Raw genomic sequence first — 7,217 nt, forward strand, 5'->3', positions numbered from 1 at the left:
ATGATGTGATTGACATGACCCATTCCATTAGCTTAGCACCCGATCGTTTGGTATGTTGCTATTGCTTTCTTCATGACTTATACATGTTCCTGTGACTGAGATTATGCAACTCCCGTTTGCCGGAGGAACACTTTGTGTGCTACCAAACGTCACAACATAACTGGGTGATTATAAAGGTACTCTACATGTGTCTCCAAAGGTACATGTTGGGTTGGCGTATTTCGAGATTAGGATTTGTCACTTCGATTGTCGGAGAGGTATCTCTGGGCCCTCTCGGTAATGCACATCACTTAAGCCTTGCAAGCAATGCAACTAATGAGTTAGTTGCGAGATGATGTATTAGGGAACGAGTAAAGAGACTTGCCGGTAACGAGATTGAACTAGGTATTGAGATACCAACGATCGAATCTCGGGCAAGTAACATACCGATGACAAAGGGAACAACGTATGTTGTTATGCGATCTGACCGATAAAGATCTTCATAGAATATGTAGGAGCCAATATGAGCATCCAGGTTCCGCTATTGGTTATTGACCGGAGACGTGTCTCGGTCATGTCTACATTGTTCACGAACCCGTAGGGTCCGCACGCTTAACATTACGATGACAGTTTCATTATAAGTTTATATATTTTGATGTAACAAAGGTTGTTCGGAGTCCCGGATGTGATCACGGACATGACGAGGAGTCTCGAAATGGTCGAGACATAAAGATCAATATATTGGACGACTATATTCGGACACTGAAAGTGTTTCGGGTGATTTCGGAGAAAACCGGGGTGCCGGAAGGGTTACCGAAACCCCCCGGGGAAGTATTGGGCCTTAGTGGGCCTGAGGGGAGAGAGAGGGCAGCAGCCCAGGAGGTGGCGCGCCCCCTCCCATGAGGAGTCCGAATTGGACTAGGGGAGGGGGCGCGGCCCCTCTTTCCCTCTCCCTCTCCCTCTCTTTCCTTCCCCCTTCTCTCTTCCTAGTTGGACTAGGAAAGGGGAGTCCTACTCCTACTAGGAGGAGGAGGGCTCCTCCTTGGCGCGTCCCAAGGGCCGGCCGGCCTCCCCCCTTGCTCCTTTATATACGGGGGCAGGGGGCACCTCTAGTAGAAAAAGGGCCTTCAGTCCCGGTTCATAAGGGCCTTTAGTCCCGGTTCATAAGGTACTAAAGGGCGCGGCCACGTGGAGCTCCACCTTTAGTCCCGGTTGGTAACACCAACCGGGACTAAAGGAATTTTTATGATTTTTTTTTGAAATTTTTTTTGAATTTTTTTTTGATTTTCAAATTTCTGAATTATTTTAACCTCTAGTCTATAATCACCACCCCTCATCACTTCTCAATTTATCCTCTAATCACCCCTCATCATTCCAAATCATCTAACTTCCCGAATGGTCACCCATCCTCCCACTCCCCCAGCCTGAGCACGCTTAGCTTCTGGGTTCTATTCTCCCTCGCTCCAAGTCTCCACTTGTTGTTTTCCTGACAATACTAAGATGTCAATCCTATTAACCTTCAGGAATTTTGCTTGAGCATTAAGTGACACATTTCATAGTTTTATTTTGAAACTATTGTTTTAAAAACAATAATTATTTAGTAACACTAATATTTCTTGAATAATTAGTTTGACCATTGTTTGACCACAGTTTGACCAGATTTGACCAAAATTGAAATAACTGAAATAATTATTTAGTAACACTAATATTCTAGAATAATTAGTTTGACCATTGTTTGACCACAGTTTGCCCACTGTTTGAATTTTTTTTCGATTTTTTCACTCTAGATCTTAAAAGCCCCGTAACTTTTTTCTATTAGGTTTTTGAGGATTTTGAAAATGTTTAACGGGTTCCTCCGGTTAAATTCGGATGTAACTTTTCGAGTAGATGATTTTTCATATAAAAAACTTTTTCATCCGAGTTAGTATGCAAAAGTTATGCTAATTTTTACAAATTTCAGAGAGATTTTACAAATAAAGTCAGAATTCACATTTGCAAATTTTCCCAACACCTTGACCACATATCACATGGGAAACTTATTTTCTTTTATTTTTTTGACATTTCCATCATTTTCTTTTATTTTTTTTAAAACTGAAAAGGCAATCCACCGGGGGGGGGTAGAGTTTGAAAATGGGACCTTTAGTACCGGTTCGTGGCACGAACCGGGACTAAAGGTCTCATCCCCATTAGTCCCGGTTCGTGCCTCAAACCAGGACTAAAGGTCTAATCTTTAGTCCCGGTTTGAGGCACGAACCGGGACCAATGGTTGTGGGCCAGGAGCGAGGCCCATTGGTCCCCGTTCATCCCACCAACCGGGACCAAAAGGTCCAGATGAACCGGGACCAATGGCCCACATGGCCCGGCCGGCCCCCTGGGCTCACGAACCGGGACCAATGCCCCCATTGGTCCCGGTTCTGGACTAAACCGGGACTAATGGCCTGACCCGGCCTGGACCAAAGCCCCCTTTTCTACTAGTGCTATGACTTGGCTATGCAAAAGACTAGGTCTAGTTGTTATAACAGAACCAACGTTACCCCCCGCAGTCTGAACCCTATTCGGTAGAATGTTCAGACTGGACATAAAATCAAAAAAAACTAAAGATGGGAGCCCCTTCGTGAACACATCGGCAAACTGTGATGTCGTAGGCACATGCAGAACCTTGGCCTCACCGAGAGGCGAGAGCAACTCGATCGCTAACAAAGTGGAGGTCGATTTCGACATGCTTGGTGCGCTGGTGCTGAACCGGGTTGGACGATAAGTACGTCGCGCTGACGTTGTCGCAGTAGACAACTGTAGCTCGGCGAGGAGGGTGGCGAAGCTCGGTAAGTAGCTGCCGCAGCCAGCAGGACTCAATGACGCAATTAGCGACAACTCTGTATTCGGCCTCGCCGCTGGAGCGGGAGACTGTCGGTTGCCGTTTGCTGGACCAAGAAACCAAATTGGAGCTGAGGAAGACGCAGAAGCCCGAGGTAGAGCCCCGAGTGTCTGGACAGCCGGCCCAATCGGCGTTAGAATACGCAAACAGATCTGTGGTGAATTGCTTGAATAGTTGGAGACCATAGTGAGATGTGCCCTGAATGTATCGGAGGATGCGCTTGATGAGCGAAAAATGAGTGTCTCGTGGAGCATGCATGAAGAGGCACATCTGTTGGACAGCGTAGGAGATGTCCGGCCGGGTGAGAGTCAGATACTGAAGGGCGCCGGCAAGGCTGCGATAGAGGGATGGATCAGAGAAGGGAGAACCATCAGCAGCCGAGAGTTTCTGTTTGGTGTCTACAGGTGTGGAGATGGGATTGCACTGGGACATGTGAGCACGCTCGAGGATCTCATTGTCATACTGCTGTTGGCAGAGAAACAAACCGTCCGCCTCCAACCTCCCGGCTAGCTCGGCCACCCCTGGCCCCCTCCAACCACCCGCGCCTCCAGGCTCGCCGGCTGAGCACGCAGCCGCTCCAGCATCCAAGGGCGGCCGACTTCAGTCTCCTGCAACCTCCGGGTGCGCGCGGGGAGGCCAGCAGGGTGTCGGGAACGGCCGGCGATGGAGGGGAATCGATTTGGAATGTCGTGGGGAAGCCGTGCCGGTGAGCGGCGGCGCGGGATTTTGCTGGATTATGGCCGGAATCGGCCAGCGATAGTGGGGCTAGAAAGGGGATGGCAGTTGGCGTGCGCGCGCGAGGCTGCTGGGATATAGGGCAGTGTGTGTCCTGCCCCAAATATACAACACTTGGGCCAAATATGGGGCACTGCCCTAATTTTTTTTTGGCCAAATGCCCAAGATAGGGCAGCCGTTGGAGGCTATTTTTAGCCGTTTTTCTGCCCTATATGACAGGTTTTATCCAACATTGCCCTATATAGGGCAGCTGTTAGAGATGCTCTAACAGTCGACTGATGGTGTGCTCCGCTGCCTCAGATCAGATACAGAGTGTGAGTTGTTAGCGTCGTTTTTTACCCCACCAAGTGAATTGGGTCCCGAAGTGGCCAGTGTCGGACTTACAATGTAGTGTCTGTCAGTCAAAGATTTCCATTGCCTTGGAACTTTCTGATCCAGAAACTATTCGAGTGTAATGGTTTTGCAAGTATTCTGTTAGGCTAATCTTTGGGGGTTCTAAATGGTCTTGTTACCAGCATCAGGTATAGACAATCACAACCTCTGAGCTATATCATGCATGTTAGAGTGTCGTTTCTCATCTACAAGTCTACAAAAGTTTCTGAAAAAGTCAACCATTGGCACAAAATTCGTGTACTATTAGCATATCCAGATTTAAGCCATAGCCGGAGATATAATAGTGACTATTCCAAATGGGAGTCTCAGACCTTCGTATATAGTCTATTTTTTATTACTATTTCTCAAGCTATGTTTGATCAGTTTGAATTTAATGAAGTAAAACTCATCCATGGGTAACTACAAACTACACAACAAATTCAAAATGGCCCCATCATCTTGAAACATACATTTTTCTACGCTAACACACATGCTTAAACACACGCATAATGCGGGCTGAATCAGGTCCAAGAGTAATTTGTGATTCTTTTTGTCTAGGAAAGCAGGCTCAAAGAAGGAAGATCCATCCATATGTAGATAGAGACATTTCTTGTTTTGAAGGATTATCTTCACTTTACTATACTTTGGTATGCCAGCTATATGTAATTATTCCAGTGGGGATTTTGGACAATTGGTTCTGCTACTGCCTTGTTTAGCTTGTCTAAAGCTAATGTGCTTCGGGTTCAGAAACTTACTACCTTGCCAGATGATTATAAATGTAATTTGTTACATCAAGTTGTTGTCAGTGCTGTGTTACCGTGTTCAGTGTTCAAGATATGCAGGGTGCTGACGCTGCTTTAGTCATGAAAACAATACATATTTAGCTTTTTTCTCAGCTGGAACTATGATTTGTTCACTGCTAAAAATAATAAGTTGTGCATTATATTCTGCACTGCTAGATTTTATTCCGAGCACATGATACCGGCTGGACCAGAAGAGGATGACGGCGGATGCTAACTAATTGTGAAGAAAGAGGGGAGCGGGGAAGGCAGAGATTCAGATCCCCACAAGCTACGTCAGGGCATGTGTCAAAAAAAAGGCCCCGTAAAACGAAATTGGGACAAGTTGGGAAGCCACTGTACGGTCTGGAGGTGCCCCAATGGGCACCCCAACCTCTAATAATTATCATAATATTAATACTCGTGGATGAGGGATAGTGTGGGCGGTCTCTCTCTTTGCGCTACGGCTTATTTTTTCCAATTGTAGAATGCCATCCAAATGATTCAACCCTTGAATATTGTGTATGGAGTTGGACTGCCGATAAATCTTTTTGGGCCCGCTCCGCATATTTCTCTTTCTTTGAGAGGCTAACCCATTGGCCTCTCTATGTCCCAGTTTGAAAGAGCAAAGCACCCCTCAAGTGCATTTTTTTGCGTGGAAGGTTACGCGGAATCGCTATTTGGACCGGGGATCAAAGGCTGAGGCATGGCCTTGTGAGCACAGATGTGAGCCCCGTGTGTTTGTAGGAGTCTGAAACTTTTGGTGTGTCATTTGGTTTGAGGTGTTCTCTGGGTTGAGACATCCTGATCTTGCCCCTTCCGCGTCGGCTGAGCTGGAGTCTTGGTGGATTGCGTCGTCTAGTATGTGTGTGGTCTAGGAAGCAATGATAATTTCACTCTCTAATGCCTTTTGTCTTTCACTTCATCTGGCTTGAACGCAACAATCGGGTATTCAACAAAACGACAAAGTTGGAGGAGCGTCTTCTTGATAAGATCATGGCTGAGCTAGACAAGTGGAAGACTGTGGGTTTTTCTTGTGAGATTATAGTTTTATTTTCTTTGCCGTGGTTGTCCAACTCTGTGTGTGTTGTACACTCTTTTCCATATCTTTCCTAAATGATAATTGATTATATCTTTCCCATATAATTTATAATAGTTTTATTCTCTTGCTCGTTCCTAAATGATAATGTTAGTACTTGATTTCTACTTTTTTACAAAAAACGAGTTAAATCAAGTTGCAATATCTTTGTGAATATTTCTCGTGAATATGTAAAACTCGTGAAAAAATACTGCCATATTTCGAACACGTTCGTGTAGCAAAAAGAAATATGTACCAAATCACATTTGGTTGCCAACTTGCAACATAACGTAAAAACCTGTCAGCATTTATAAAAAAGAACACACCAAGCATCATAGAAACACTTTTGAAGCATTAAAGAAATCCCTGTTTAACATACACGCAAAATCCCTATTCAAACACCTTTTGCAGCATCAAAAGATACCCAAATAAAAGTGACCTCCACCATCAACGAGCTCGTTCTTTTCCGAGTTCTCCAGTGACTCACAAGACCAGCACAAATCCCACCTATGGGCATTGTCTTCTCCAGTCCCAACAACGTCTTTGGAAATATCTCCAACCAACAAACAGGTCAACAACAGGAGAGGCAGCCAGCAAGGAGAAGGCAACGGCCGGCGAAGGAGTAGCAGCAGTCGTGTGCATGGAGGAGCGGCTATAGGTAGTGCGAAGATGTCCTGCTCGACGGGAGGCACGTAGATGAAGCAGTGATGGGAAGGGTGCATGGAGTTGCACCAGTGATACGATACAAATTGCCCAATCACACGTTTTTATCAAGAGGATAAACATGAGGAAGAATGAAGGGATAAACGATGCAAAAACGCGTGGAACCGAAGATAAATCGTGAACCCTGTGAGTAAAGATTACTTAACACAGCTGTGTTGAGGAAGCACAGGCTATAGCGGACCGACTGAATTGTCGGTTGGGCTCTTTCCCCACGACCTATCTGGAGATGCCCATTAGTGATTCACGCCTCACTGTGGCGGATCTTCGCCCCACGGTGACTCGTATGCAACATCGAGTTGACCCCTGGAAAGGGCGCTGGTTGTCGAAGGCTGCTCGCGTGATCCTCATCAACTCCTCGCTTGCCAGCCTTCTATGGTTCCTCATGAGCTTCTATAGCCTCCATGAGACGCTGCATCAGGAGATCGCCAAGTACCAATGCAGATTCTTCTGGGCTGGTGAGGGCGATAAGCAGAAGTACCATATGGTGAGCTGACCCGATATCTGCAAACCCAAGGACCAGGGCGGTCTTGGGATCTTGTCTTCCCGGCGCATGAACATTGCCCTCCTGACCCGTTGGCTCTGGCGCATTGCTAATGGCGATAGAGGCATCCTTTTTTTATCGTTGCATGGTCAATTCGAGGTGTTAGAAGAGTATATATGAAAATGAAGTATTGGG

This window comes from Triticum aestivum, chromosome 3A (genome assembly GCF_018294505.1).
Source record: "Triticum aestivum cultivar Chinese Spring chromosome 3A, IWGSC CS RefSeq v2.1, whole genome shotgun sequence".
NCBI classification, from domain to species: domain Eukaryota; kingdom Viridiplantae; phylum Streptophyta; class Magnoliopsida; order Poales; family Poaceae; genus Triticum; species Triticum aestivum.